The sequence below is a fragment of the Schistocerca nitens genome, chromosome 5, assembly GCF_023898315.1.
Source record: "Schistocerca nitens isolate TAMUIC-IGC-003100 chromosome 5, iqSchNite1.1, whole genome shotgun sequence".
NCBI classification, from domain to species: Eukaryota; Metazoa; Arthropoda; class Insecta; order Orthoptera; family Acrididae; genus Schistocerca; species Schistocerca nitens.
In genome coordinates this window covers 444,253,931-444,269,826 of record NC_064618.1, presented here as the reverse complement: position 1 = coordinate 444,269,826, position 15,896 = coordinate 444,253,931, and positions in this window count along the sequence as shown.

The following is a 15,896-nucleotide window of genomic DNA, read 5'->3' as shown; positions in this document are numbered from 1 at the left end:
ATCAGGAGGTCAGGAAGGATACAAATATAAAAATGCACTGAAATAAATGTTTGGTTAAGGCCTTGTGTCAACTACATTAATCTAAAATATGTGAAAAACAGTCAGAAGAAATAAGGAACTTATTCACACACACAGAATAAAACTGACAAGGATAATACTAAAAAGAACTGATAAAGAATTTGATTCAGAAAACAGTGATTATAAAATGCAGTCATCCCCAGACCAGATGTAGATAATATATTTTCAGGTTCCTCTTTCCTTTATGACTGTTTTTAACATATTTTGGATTACTGTGGTTGACAAAATTTTTGTTATTGATTAAATATTTTAACATATTGTTATACAATAACAGATCCCCTGACCAACTTGGATGGCCTAGCCCAGTAAAGTGCCTACTTCATGGGCACAGAGAGGCATGCCGACACCAGTTCGAATATGCATGGCAGATTAACACTGAGGGCTAATGTGCCAAACAGGCTGGATGTAATTTTTAGACCATTTCCCATATCCAAATAACAAAATACTGGTCTGGTATTCATGTACCAGCTGAGTTATATGCTATGCAAATATTTGGAAAATGTTCTCACACTTGAACGTGAGATTACTCTGGACACAGACAGAGAGGATACACAAATTCCATCCCAGGGAAAATGCTGGCATCAGGAATGGCATACGGCCACCACCCACCACTAACAATGACAAAACTGAAACAACATACTGACCCAATAGAGACATGAGACAGGGTGAATCCATTATGGGAACTGTTTAGCAACCCATACTAATTATGTCAGTTTAAGAAGCCAGTTAACACACACAGTGTTTCAAAAATATTCTTCTAGTTGTGCATGATTATATTTGCTACATGAATCAAGATAGAAACTCAAGGTAAATTTTAATTTACATGTAGGGCTACAAAATTTTTATTTTAAAAAGAACCATCCAATTTTACAAGGACTGTATCTTTTATATGCATGTACATACAGACTTGAGGTACTTTCTACATTTACATTTAGGATGAAAGTTTTCATTAACCTTCCACAAATGATCAATATGCCCTTCACTGGACACCTGACAAATGTCCAGATGATAGTCAAATTTATCCCATAGTTAAGTTTTTATCCTATTATTAAGAATTACACTTACATGCAGGTGCCTCTGAGGTGGAGCTATGTCCTTTTGAAAACAGAAATTTTCAACATGTTTCTTCTTGTCATCTCCAGTTGTACCAGTTCCATCATTGTGTGCCAATTTTCTTCTTTTTGTTGATTGATCTGGGTGTCGCCCCTCAGAATGTGTTTAGTCCTATGTTGGACTACTTTCTTTAGTATTCTGCATTATGCCTTGCAGTTAGCTATAGTATCAACATCATTGCTAGACTCAGATTTGTGAATGACTGCCCACACACTGCATTTGTGTGCTGTGTAGATAAGATGTTGGCAGAGCTGCTCATGCCTGTCAGATACAGTTTCCTTCTTGTCTTACAGGCTGGCTTTATGTTGAGATTAATCTATGACATGAAACTTCCTGGCAGATTAAAACTGTGTGCCAGACCGAGACTCGAACTCGGGACCTTTGCCTTTCGCAGGCAAGTGCTCTAGAGTTTTTGTGAAGTTTGGAAGGTAGGAGATGAGGTACTGGCAGAATTAAAGCTGTGAGGACGGGTCGTGAGTCGTGCTTGGGTAGCTCAGTTGGTAGAGCACTTGCCCGCGAAAGGCACAGGTCTCGAGTTTGAGTCTCGGTCCGGCACACAGTTTTAATCTGCCAGAAAGTTTCATATCAGCACACACTCTGCTGCAGAGTGAAAATTTCATTCTGGAAATATATGACATATTTGCAGATTTTAGTCCAAACCAAATCACTTTTGGGGCAAACAGTTTTCATTTAAAGTGAGAACTATACTAATAATTATTGTATCTGTAAGTTGCAAGATTTTAACCCATTCATCGGAACACGAGACAAACACCTGAAGCCATAAGGTGGAAGGGCCACCTGTTGAATAAAATATGACACCAAGTAGTAACTGAGCTAAACATGGCAGACTGACCAGCAGGCAGGATACAGACAAGGACAAGACTAAAGCAACTGTTGTGAATAATGAAGTGCAAAGTATAAACCTTTGCCACAAAAGTATCAGCAGGCCAAGAGCAGAGAGAGACACAATCCAGATTGAAACCATAGAGAAAGGCCAAATGTCAAGCAAGTTTGTCATTGAATAGCCTATAGTACAGAAGCAACAGTAATCAACAATATCCCACATGAGTACATAACCGACTGACTGTTTGCTCAATGGCTGTATTTTTATCAGGCATGAGGAACCCTATTGGTTGCCTTATTGATGTGGCAGGCTGAAGCTGCAAGCACAGCACTGCAGTGGGACTGTATCCTCTAATGGTGCATTTTAAAAGTCAAGTAATATTAATCCCACTCAGTTTCCTTCATCCATCCATAGCTTTTAGAATGTCATGTGAAAGAAATTGTGAGTGAGATTTTATATGGCAGATATTTTCGGAATCTATGATAGTTAACATGGAAGAGATCATTTTGTGCAGGATACCTCATTATGTTTTAGCTTAGAATGTGTTCTACAAAACTATAACTGGACAACAATGAGATTGGATGGTAGTTTTGTGGGTCACTTCTACTACATTTCTTATAGAGGGATGTGACTTAACTTTCTTCTACCCACTGGGCACAGTTTTTTTGTTTATGTGATCTATGGCATGTCATGGTTAAACTGGAGCTACCTCAACTGCAAAATCTGTCTAGATTCTGACAGGCACTCCATTTGACCCTAAAACCTTGTATAATTTTAGCAAATTCAGCTATTTGTGTAGACCACTGACATTAATATCTACATTATCATCATTGCTATGGTGCAAGAACTAAACTGAGGCAGTGCTTCTGTAGCTTCCTTTGAAAACGTAGTTAAGCATTCCTGTGTTTACTTTACTACGCTGCTTCACTTCCTGTGTCATCCCTGAGTGCCGGCACACTATGGTGCCGTTTGGCAGCCTTTGCATTTTGTGGTGACCAGAGTGCATCCACACATGCAAATAAGATTCCCAGATAGTATTAATAAACAACACTTTATTACAAAGAGACAGAAAATGATGTTATTCACAAACAATGTCTTCAGTGAAGCAATTCCGTAAACTCTGAACACACACATTCTTATTTTCCTGATTTTATTTTACAAAAGAAATTGTAAGTCTCTGAGGATACTTCTTTGTTGACAAGAACTGACAATACTGAAATTATTCTAAGTTTGGACAGATGTCTATCACTGGTGACAGTTACTAGGCACTGTCACAAAATCAAAGCTCAACTGCTGCATACCATCCCAAGAGCACAGTGGTTAATTGAGGCTGAGGACTGTGGAGGTGATTTCTCCAGCTGCAATTACTGGCAGCTTGTTGTAGTGCCACTGCAGTGATCCTCCTTGGTAGGTGCCATTGTTGGAGCAGGCTGTTCTGTGGCCAGATGGCCACTTAAATACAGACATGGTGGATTGACACTTGTTCAGTGTTCCAGCAGACATGTAACTGGTGGAGGCAAGTGGTCCCTCATATGTAGCCTGACTTGCTGGGACACTAGCACAGAAGATGGTAAAGCTGTCAGTGCACGTTTCTGTGGCGTTTGCTGGAATCTAACTTGAAAACTGATTGATGTGTTTTGGTTGGCCAGTGTGTTGAGATACACTCCAGTGTTAACAGATGCCTGAGCTATAGCAACCTGCTGATCATGTCCGTATTGTGGGTAGACAGAGTTACAGGATACAGAATCTGCTAAGGGAGAGATGGTAGTCTGTTGCAGCAGTTGTGTCCTCTAGTGGTGATCCCCTGGGTCCTTTGATGTCATACGAATTGGGATGAGAACCTGTGTTGCAGCCACATTCTTGTCCTGGGGGTTAAGGTTGTCCTCTCAATGGGGCTCCCACTGTTAAAGTTTCTGATGTCATCAGCTGCCAGTCAAGCTCATGGTTTAGACTCTGTGTCCCTGGAAAAGAAAATGTGTTAGAATCGTTGATCGCGGCATTTGAGTTTGTATGGGGGTGGAGTTGGTTAATATGTTTTCAGATCTTAGTCTGCTTTTGTGGCTAGGTCTCTTGCATAGTTTGGCCGAAAAGGCACAGTGTCTGCTCCAGAACCCATTGACATTTGTCTCTGCTGAACACTGTCACCCAAAATTCCTGGTGGAGCATAAAATGATGGGGGTGATCTACTGGCAGTGGGTTGCTGTGGGCAACTAGCTTTACCGTTGACAACGTAGTCTGCTGAGGATGACCATGAAGCTTCTTGAGGTATGGTCCTACATGATGTCAGAAACAGTGTGAGAGTGTCTTCCATTTGGTACTCACACAGTAGCTTGGCCATTTGAGTTTTAAAAGTATGCACAAATTGTTCTGCTGAGCTATTAGAAACAGTATGTAACGGAGCCATTTGCACATGTTGAATTCTGTTTATTTCACAAAACTGTTCAAAGTCTATGAAAGATAAGTTGGGACCATTGCTTGTGACAATTGTACCCAGTAAACCCTCAATGGAGAAGATTCGGGCCAGAGCTTAAATAGTTTTTGCCATGGGTGTATTGAGTGGCTGAATTTATCTGGGCAACCAAGTGTATAGGTGGCAAGGAATGGGATACCGCCACATTATTTTTCCCAGGGAACACATGTTATTTCTCTCTTTGCAAAAGAATTTGGAGGCAAAACTTCCTCTCAATCAGATTTCAGCAGGGAATTACATCAATATCAAATACAGAAGCTTTGGAGAAGCATGAAAAAGAAAAGAGGAAATGTAGTAGGAAGAGGGGAAAGGTGATAAAGATTGGAACATGGAATGTGCTCACACTATTGCAAGGGGGCAAGCTGAAATATGTCAAACAGGAAATGAAGAAGAATAGCCAGTATATATTTGGTATGTGTGAAGTAAGATGAGGGATCAAGGGAGAGTTGTATAGTTGAGAGTGTAAATTGTTTTACTTGGGCAAAGAGAAGAGTGGCTGCTATGGTATGGTGATTATTATAGGAAAATGGCTGATGAAATAGTGTTTGAAGTGAAGCACACAGATGAAAGGCTGATGGTGATGACGAGATTCAGAGGTGACACTGACAAGGAAGTAGAAGAATATTATGAAAAGATTGAAAAAAAAATTATGGATAAGGTAAAAAAAGAAATGCCTGCATCAACATAATTGGGGGATTTTGGGGGGGGGGGTTGAATGCAGTGGTAGGGGAGGGAAAAGAAGGGGAAGTGTTTGAAAGATTTGGATTGGGAAATAGGAAAGACAGATGTGAAAAACTGGTACATTTCTGTAGAGAAAATTCTCTTATGATAGAAATGGTTCAAATGGCTCTAAGCACTATGGGACTTAACATCTGAGGTCATCAGTCCCCTAGACTTAGAACTACTTAAACCTAACTAACCTAAGGACATCACACATATCCATGGCCGAGGCAGGATTCGAACCTGTGACCGTAGCAGCCACATGGTTCCGGACTGAAGAGCCTAGAATTGCTCGGTCACCGTGGTCAGCTCTCTTATGATAGAAACACACTGTTTTAACATCACAGAAGAAGAAGATATATGTGGATATCTAAGTTTCATGATGAGTGGCATTTAATTGATTATATTGTAATTCAGAATAGGTGCAAAAACTGCCTAAAGAGTACCAGTGCATACCCTGGAGCAGTCAAAGTACATTCAAAGTGCATTTTAGAAGTAAAAAATACTATCTCCACTCAATTGCCTTGATCCATGGCCTTTAGGATGTCATGTGAAAAAAAGCGTGAGCTAGGTTTCTTATGACATATTTTCCAACTCTATGCTGATTAATATGAAGGAGGTTATTTAGTGTGATATGCTTCATTATAGATATAGATTCAGAGCACAACTTGGCAGTAGTGGACTTGCAAATTAGGTTGAAGAGAGCGAGAGGAGGAAAAGTGAGAGAGAAACTAAGGAAGAAGGTCAGAATACTGTTGAAAGACACATTTATGTCAAATTCTGATAGAGGTCCCAATGAAGACAGTGCAGAGAGTTAAATAATCCATTAAATAGAAAAGCAGAACAGGCAAGGAAGACACAGGTGAAAGATAGATGTAAAGAAATAGAAAAATTAGTAAAGGAAGAAAAATATGAAATGATGTCTAGATTAGTTGATGACTTAGTCTTTGAAGCAAAGAAAAGCAGAACAAGAGTGGGAATAGAAAGAAGTGGTGGCACAACAGTTCATAAACTGGAGGAACTATTGGGAAGTTGGCAAGAATATGTAGAGTGCCTATATGAGGCTGATCAAAAACACAAACAATATTGTGTTAGAAGGGGAGATAAGGGTTATAGAAGAGAATGGAGGATGATGCATCTTGTAAGGAAAAGTAGAAAGGGCTTTAAGAGAGATGAAGAGTGATAAAACAAATGTAATTGATGGATTATCAGCAGTGTTGTTTAAGAATATTGTGAGGAGTCATCTGAAAGATTAGACTTACTTGTGTGATAAGATATATGAAAAAGGTGAATGGCCAGATATCTTTGTCTTGATAGTAATGATACCATTTGAGAAGAAAAGCAGTGGCAAGAAATGTGAGGATTTTAGAACAATAAGTTTGATTTTTCATGTGGCAAAAGTTATACTAAGGGTGATAAACAGAAGAATTCATAGGAAACAAGAAAAATTATTGTGGAGGAACTGTATGGATTTAAAAGAGGGAAAGGTACAAGAGGTGCAATTTGACTGTTGAGAATTGTAGGTGAGAGATACATTGAAGAAAGAAGAGAAGTTTATAATGTTTTCACTGACTTGGAAGAAGCCTTTGGTAGAGTACAGTGGAATAAATTAATGGATGTTCTATGGAAGAAAAGAGTTGACTGGAGGGGCAGAATGCTAATTAAGAACCTGTACCTGTAACAGAAAATATGATTAGAGATGGGGATTGAGATGACAGAGGAAAGCACAGTTGGACAGGAAATGAGGCATTTCTGCTGTCTATCCCCACTACTGTTTAACATACATTTTCAGCATACCATTCAGAAACATCTAAAATGAAAAAGAGGATGCACAGTAAGTGTCAAGAGGATAGAGTGTATTTGGTTTACAAGTAGTGTGGTGTTATTCACAGAGATTGTAAGAACTATGATTGGGATATTAAGAGAATTAAATAAGATCTGTGAGTTACTTGGAATTAGAATTCATAAGAAAAAGACAAAATGTATGGTGATAAGTGCAAGAAAACTAAGGACAACTATAAAGTTATGACAGAAAGTTATAGAAGAAGTTAGTGCTTTCAGATATCTGGAAAGTATAATTATGGAAGACATGACATGCAATAAGGACATGAAAATGCATGTAGCAGTTGCCACGGAGGCATTTAATAAAAAGAGGAGGCTTCTGTGTGGGTGCATGCACAGGGACCTGAGGAAGAGACAGATGAAGTGCTTTGTATGGAGTGTGGCATTATATGAATCTATGACATGGACACTGAGGAAAGAGGAAGAAAGACGAATAGAAACATTTTAGATGTGTATTTGGAGGAGGATGGAAGTGATAAAACAGGGAGACAGAGTGAGAAATTAGATGTTGACAAGATTGGGGAAAGAGAGAGAAATTTTGAAAGTAATTAAGAAGAGATTGTTTTCTGAAGGATGATATGGAAGGAACAGTGAATAGAAGAACAAGAGGAGGAGGTACAAGATACCATATAGTGGGTAGTATAAGGATAGAAAACAGTTATGAGAAAATAAAGAGGCTGGCAAATGACAGGACTGTATGGAGAGTTACATGTGAAGACCTAGCCTAGGACAGAACACTGAGGAAGATGACGCTGATGATGATGATGATGATGAAGAAGATGATGATGATGATAATGATGATGATGTGGGTATGGACAGCATGTTTGAGACGTATGGAAATTTGCTACATGCATCTATGAGGATGAGCCATTGTATACCCTTGAAAAAGGGCCTGAAACATCCAAATGAATTCATGACAATGCCTGCATAGGAGGATATCACCTGAATCATTTCCTGGCTGGAGCTGGCTGGTGTCATTGGCAAGGGCAGCAATTGGTGAGGGAATGCTCAATATCTTTAAAAATATCTTGCCAATATACGTGCTCTTGGGCCATCCATTTTGTCGAGATATCAGCCCAATAGCATTGATGGATTGCATGTCACTGCAGGTCTTTGGGAATGATAACCTTTGTTTTGCTGTTTTTCCCCTGGTGGAGAAGACCCCTCTGAAAGCAGAGAGCTCATATTGGTGATGCCAGTATTCTGCAACGTCCTGGCTGCTGATTAACTGTCTGTCAAGTTGACCATACATGACATAATGTACCAAACAGAATTTATTGTGAATGGGAAACTGAGTGTTCACTTTAATGGATTCCAAACTGTCACCACTGGTGATGTATGAAAAGCCATGGCCTGACCTGCCAGAAGGCAGATAGAACAACTGCACTGCATGTTATGTTGTGGAATAGTCATATGTATACATAAACAAAAACATGCCAACCATTGGAGATTCCAAAACTGACAACAACAGCTTACGGTTGGTCAAAAGGATGAATCATTCACCAGAGACATAATCGCAGAATTATTTGAGAGCAAAAATGATTGTCAGAGCCACTTTCTCTCTCTAACTGTAGTTGTGTCAGGCCATCGTCAGAGTTTTTGATATGAAGCAATAGGGTATTCGATGCTGTTTGCTTTGTGGGGTGTGATCACTTCAAGCCCATCATGTGAAGCATCCATGGCACTATTAACAATTTCTGAGGATCATAAGCTATCATCTTGAGGAGAGCCTTCATGGTGTCATGGAGGTCTTTTTGGGAAGTGGACAATCAGTGCCATTTTACACCTTTTCACTGAAGGTGGTGCAAGGACTCTGCACTGCCTGCAGCTTGTGGAATAAATTCCTGATAACAGTTCAGTTGTCAGAGAAATGGCTTTAATTGTTTGGCATCAGTGGACACTGTCAATTTTTGTATGGCCTCCACATGTTGAAATATTGGGCAGAGCCCTGAACCAGTAAAAATGCGTCTGAGGTATTTTTCATTTTGCGTACAAAAAACACACATTTCTCATAGTTGCACTTGAAGATGGTGTTTTCCAAAACTTCAAACAGTATCTTCAGATTCAGTGATAGATCCCTTGAGTCTTTTCCCATGACAATACTGTCATCCAACTTGGAGGGTGAACTATACAAAGAAGCCCAGATCTGATTGGTGGAGTCACGCAGCTTGAGGCTTAATATGGCAAAAAGGACTAGCCCTAATATGCTGGTAGCCACTGGCATCTGGACTACCAATAATTTGGCTGTGAAGGTTGCCTCTTTATTGCAGATGGTAGGACTGAACTGCCCCAGCACTGTAATTGTATTATTGCCTTAACTCTTTAGTTGCTTTTGAAACAGCCAAAGTGTCAGCAATCCTAGTTTCTGATACGGTGGCATATTGATGATTTCTAATTTCCTCATCTGGAGAAAGGAAACGATCATATTGCAACCAGTGAGTCTGCATAAAGCTTTTTACATTTAGGATTTACTCACTGATATCTGCAGTCCGTAGACAGGCCTTCTAGCTGGGTGATCCACTCTAGAAGCCTTGACCATCCCTAAAAACTTCCAGCATGCCGAGCCCTCATGAATATAAGAATAAAGTAGTCTGTTAACTTGGTTTTAAGTTGTTCATAAGTTATGTCTTGGGGTTCCACTTCTGGGTTAAGCTGTTGGATCAGTCTGTACACTTCAACACCAAAGCAAGCTAGTAAAGGTATCAACTGTTATGCCATGGGTGATGAAATGCTGCTCAAGCTACATTATGTAGTTCATCCATGGTTTCACTTTCTTTCCAGAGCAGGGAAAAGGCAGTGGCATTGGGCAGAAGCCTTGGAGCCAATCCATGAGAGGGAATTGAACACATTTGAAGCATGTGGACAAATAACACTGTATGGCACATTTTGACATTTTGTAGAATTGAGTGGAATAATGTTGTATGTGGAAGTCTGCATTGCCTGTTTACCACCTGAAGGTAGCAGTAAACAGCAAGGAGATGGAAGCACTTTTGTGCCTGTGCATGAATAATGCTGTATGTTACAAGACTGGTGGAGTGTACAAAGGTGACACAAAAAATTGTTCAAATGGCTCTGAGCACTATGGGACTTAACATCGGAGCTCATCAGTCCCCTAGAACTTAGAACTACTTAAACCTAACTAACCTAAGGACATCACACACATCCATGCCCCAGGCAGGATTCGAACCTGCGACCGTAGTGGTCACACGGTTCCAGACTGAAGCACCTAGAGTTCAGTCTGCATAAACCATTCCAGTGTCCAATTGAGGTCAAGGTTTGTGCAGGCAATAGCTCTGGCTTTGCCTGCTACTGGCTCTTTGTGGTGCTGCTGTGGTGGTCCTCATTGGTTGGTACTGCTGTTGGAACTGGCCACTCTTGGCCAGAGAGCCACTTAAGCACATGCTTGACAGATTGATATTTGCTCAGTCTCCTGGTGGACATATGATCATCAGACAGAGATAGTCCTGCACATGTAGCACCACCAGGGAGATGAAAGCACCATTGGTGGTGAAACTGGTGCCACACATTTCTGCTCTGGAATCTAGCCTGAAAACAGACAAGCATGTTTAGGTGAGCCACTGAATTGATATACAATCCACCTGTCTTGTGAAGCTGGTTGGGGACCTGAGCTACAGCAAGACACCAGTTACATCCATATTGTGGGTAAATGGAGTTGTAGAATACAGCACATATGACCAGAATTTCTTCTGGTTTTGTGGGAGATCTTTCAATAATATTCTGCTGTGATAGTTAATGCAGGCTTGTTGACAGCCAAACATGTTTCTTTCAGCACCTCTCTATCTCTACCCCTGTGCTCTGTATTACATCTATTATCCAATAATTGCTGTATCTTAAGAAATTTCTTTGCAGTTAATGTATGCCATGGAGGATCCCTCCCATTCTCAACTTTTCTACAATGTACATATCTTTCCACTGCTTGTTCAACTATCCTTTTAAACTTGAGGTACAGATCTTCTACATGGTTCTGCTTCTCTGAGGTGTGAGAAGGCTGCCTCTTTACAATTGTTAACTAAATCTGTAAATATTTCTATTCATTTTAGTTTCTCTTTGTACTTCAAGACTCATTGTTGCTACAACTGCCTCATAGTCATTGATCCCAGTATAAATATGGGTGTCCTCAAAAGGACAAGGCTTATTTGTTGCCATTACATCTAATATGATGGGGTACCCAAAAGAAACCGAACTAATTTTTTGTTGGACAGAGCTTTTGCAGTACCATATTTTGCTGCTAGAAGTGCATAAAGCAAACATTCCAGAGTCAGTCAGCCAAGTGCTGTTGCTGAAGGAGGTCAGGATTGGTTTTGGCAGAGTCTGTCATGACAACTGTTTTGTGTGATTACTATTTTTGCAATGGCTGATTTTTGTGAACATTGTGTGGTGATGAAATTCTGCTGTTTGCTCAGAAAAAGTGGAACAGAAACTCTTGAAATGTTAAAGATGGCATACGAGGATGATGCTATGGGGAAAACTCAAATGTTTGAGTCATTTTCCCATCTAAAAAATTATGAAATATCAATCGATGACAAATCTCATTCTGATCATCCTTCCATGTCACAAACACACAAAAATGTTGAAAACATTCATGCAGTCATCAACAAAGATCAAAAATGGATCATTGAAAAACTGTGGAGCTGTCAGTAGTGCCCTGACTTCAAGTTTGTCTTGCCCCAAGAAAGCTCATCAGGTGAAATCAAACATTAAAACAAGGCTGATTAGTTCTTTCACAGTGAGAGGAGTTGTCCATTCACAGTTCATTCTGCAGAGTCATACAGTTAACAAGGCTTTCTACTTGGAAGTTTTGAAAAGATTATGCAACAGTGTGCAGCAGAAACAACATGGTTTGTGGCAGACAGATGAATAATTTTTCCATTATGACAATGCCCCTTCCAAAAATGGTATGATCCCTGTTTCTCAACCCTATACTTACCCAAACTTGCCCTGTGTGACTTTTTTTGCTTCCTAGAATGAAAAGAGACGTGAAAGGGAAGTGTTTTATTGGTGTTCCTGAGGTGAAGAGAAAATGACGGAGGTCCTGTCAAGCATCGCAGAAGTGAACTTAAATAATGTTTCAACAAAAAGATTAGACAAGTGTATTAGTGCAAGTGGAGCGTACTTTAAAGGGGATTGAATGTCTGTGTGTAAAATGTGAATTTAAAAAGTCCCATTTCTTTTGGATATCACCTCGTATACTTCCATCACATGTTGTTTTAAGTAGTTTCCAGAGGAAGTATTTAGTATTGTTTTGCAGGATTTCTTGTCATGTCCACAACTTACAAATCTGCAATTCCAATTGTCTGTTGGTTAATTGCAGTCTCATCAAGTGATGACAATATGATTGGGAAACATGTGTATTAGTGAGTAGAGGATTTCTCTTACATTTTTGATAACATCTGGAGATGACTCTGGTGCCCAGCAGAAGGATCCAATTATAATTTTATGTTCATCTTTGATACTAAGTCTTCAGTAAACAGTCTTGCATGCAGCTTCAATTTCTCTCTCGGTGAATTTAAATATCTTCTTACTGCTACTTATACACCATTTCATATAATTTCCATACAATCAAACTGTTGACAGTTATTAAAGTGCTCCCATTTTGTGCTTGCTTTCCCCTTAACAGGTTAAGTAAGACTCACTGGCTCAGTTTCTGTTTCAATGGAAGAGAGCACTTCAGATTTGTTCCTAGACCTGACACTAATGCATCACTCACTGTCAAGTAGCTGTGGTGATAGATCTTACAGAGGAGACATTGTTCATGTCAGGTAAGAATGGCGCCACTAAAATTTGGGGTTGTGTGAAGTCATACAGGTAGCCATTGTGACTGTAGACAGTTTGTATAAGCAGTAAGAAGGAGTTAGTTATGTGACCACCACCACCACCACCACCACCACCACTACCACCACCACCACCACACTCTGCAAGGTGGCACATGAACTCAAATTTACTGTGATGTGTGTGTCTCCAGGTAATGTTCCTGCAGTTGATTCTCATACTTTTTTAGAATCGTCACTCTTCAGATACTTTGCAAATGTCTATCACTTTCTAAATTGTCTGTATCTTTCCACCTCTAAATATGTAATACATCCAGCATCACCTCATCTGTTTTGCTTATCCTATTCCTTGTCTGCCCTTACACAATTTTTTTCTTTTCTCATGCTTCTTCCAGTAAGCAGTCCTGCATGCTCCTACATATATCAAATTAACTAATCTCTTCTTCTCATAAATGTTTATTTCCTCTCGTATTCTTTCAGTATGTCTTAATTTTGCACTGGAACTCCCCTTGTACATTTAACTTCCTTCTATAGCATAATTCAGATGTTTTCAGTTTATATTCCTTCTGATGATCAGTACTTGAGGACCATACAATGTACAGAGCCAGAATTTTTTCCTCCAGTTAAGCATCAGTTTTTAACTCAACTGCAAAATAAATATGTTGCATTATGATTGCCTTTTATAAGAACAAATAAAAAAGTAACCTTCTGATCCTTGCCTGAAGTGTATATTAGTTGCCACCTTATATGAAGGTCTCTAGCCTCTAGCATTCTATTATTAATTTTCATATAATATTTCAAGTAATTTCGCCCATTTTCTTCATCAGCAGCAGTCATTTTGGCAGGAATGACTACCATTGCTACTGTGCATAGCTCCTTAATTTCACAGTAATTTTGCTGGTCAGTGACATCAACATATACTCAAAGGGAGTGAAGAGGATTGTCTTGTGCAAAAAAGAGAATGAGTTAATGATGAAGCATTGCCTCCAGTCCCCATCTTTCAGTCCCCATCTTCTTTTTTCTGGATTAAGAATATTTCATTTGATACCCAGTGGTTATTTCCAAGCACAGGACCATACATACCCGGCCGGCCGCGGTGGTCTAGCGGTTCTGGCGCTGCAGTCCGGAACCGCGAGACTGCTACGGTCGCAGGTTCGAATCCTGCCTCGGGCATGGGTGTGTGTGATGTCCTTAGGTTAGTTAGGTTTAAGTAGTTCTAAGTTCTAGGGGACTTATGACCTAAGATGTTGAGTCCCATAGTGCTCAGAGCCATTTGAACCATTTTGAACCATACATACCTATTGTCTTTATTGAAATGAATGCCTGTTTTACCTCTCTTATTTCTGAAACCCATTAAGTTATCTGTGAGCTAACATTTTTAAAACGAAATCTAGTACCTTTTGTCTGCTTAAATTATACAACAGCAGATTTTTTTTGTAGTTTTCTGAGCTTTATGTACCAAACATTTCATGGTGTGTCATAAGTGCAAGTATTTGAAAAGAGTTAACCAAATATAATTTATTCACCTTTGAACATTTTAGAGTTATTGGTGTAAATATTTACATATAATGCTAAGAGAATTCCATGATATTTACACCAGTAACAAATTGTTACATATAAAGTGAAAATTGTATACACAGGAATCTTTTAATCAATGATTTGTTATAACTTAGTATGAGAGTAATTAGTCAAATCTTTATGTCACTTTTGCCTGACTCCTTATAACCTTTTAAAATGTAGTATGCTTTCTTCTTAACCATTCTATTAAAACAATTTTAAATGTATTGTAGGGAACAGCACTGACTGCTTTGGAAGTCTATTGAAAAATCTGGTGCCTAGATATTTGTTGCGGTTGTGTACTTTAGCTAGCCTACTGTAGGGCACGGCATATAATTTGATTGTCCTGTTCTTGTGTTGTGTTCTTGTACAGGCATCCTAAGATTAAAATTATCTAAATTCTCTTTAACACTTAGAAGACAGCTATACTTATAGAACTAGGGGTTGTCATAATATTGAGCTCTTGGAAGTGATCCACAAGATTATCTGGAGTAAGTAGTGTTAAATGTTGGATAGCCTTCATTTGCCATTTGAATACAATTTTTGAGCTGGGCAGTTACCCCATAGAAGAGTTCGATAGGTAAGGCAGGAGTGGAAAAATGCAAAATAGATGTACACTAATAGGGTTTTGCTTACACTATTCCTAAGCTTATATAACAGGTAAATTACTCGTGACTGTCTGGAGCACAATTTTTTCTGTGTGTGTCACCCAACTGAGTTTCTGATCTCTGTACAAACCTAACAGTTTAACTATTTTGTGATCTTCATTGGAGACAATTAAGTTGAAAATAATGTCTTTTCAGTTTTATTATTATTAATTTGTAAATAATTTGCCAGAGCTAATTAGTGCATCAATCCATTGCTGTATTTGCATCACCACCTCTAGATCATCAACTTTTGAAATTAGAGTTGTATCATCTGCATACACTACTGCTTCATATGGTAAGAATGAGGGTAAATTGTTTATTCAGTTGAACATGAATTGAACATGTATCAAGGGAAAGAGAAAAGATTACTTGTAGCTCAGAATTACTTAGAAGTCAGATAACAAATATAGAGTATAGTATTAAAAGAAAAATATTATTTGGTCCTGCTTTAGAGAAATTAGATACCATATTGTAATTTGGCACTATGCACTGTACAAACAATGAAGATACAGTATTAAAGAGAAAATACATTATTTTGAGCTTGACCCTGCTTTAAAGAAATTGGATAATTTGGTTTATTTCATTTTTGTGCATTAAGTGTATATACCTCATTTTGCAAATTTTTTAATAAATTCTGAGCTTTTTCTCTACAAATGTTTGCACTGATATAATGCCTGCATACATTGATTGCACTTAACACTTCACTATTTTATATGTTTCAAGATTCAGGTTTTATCTCAATCACTGTCACTTGAAGCTGCTCAACCTTCTTGATCATCACTGCATTTTTGGCACACATCAGCAATGATCTCCCCATCCTGCAGTTCCACACACAT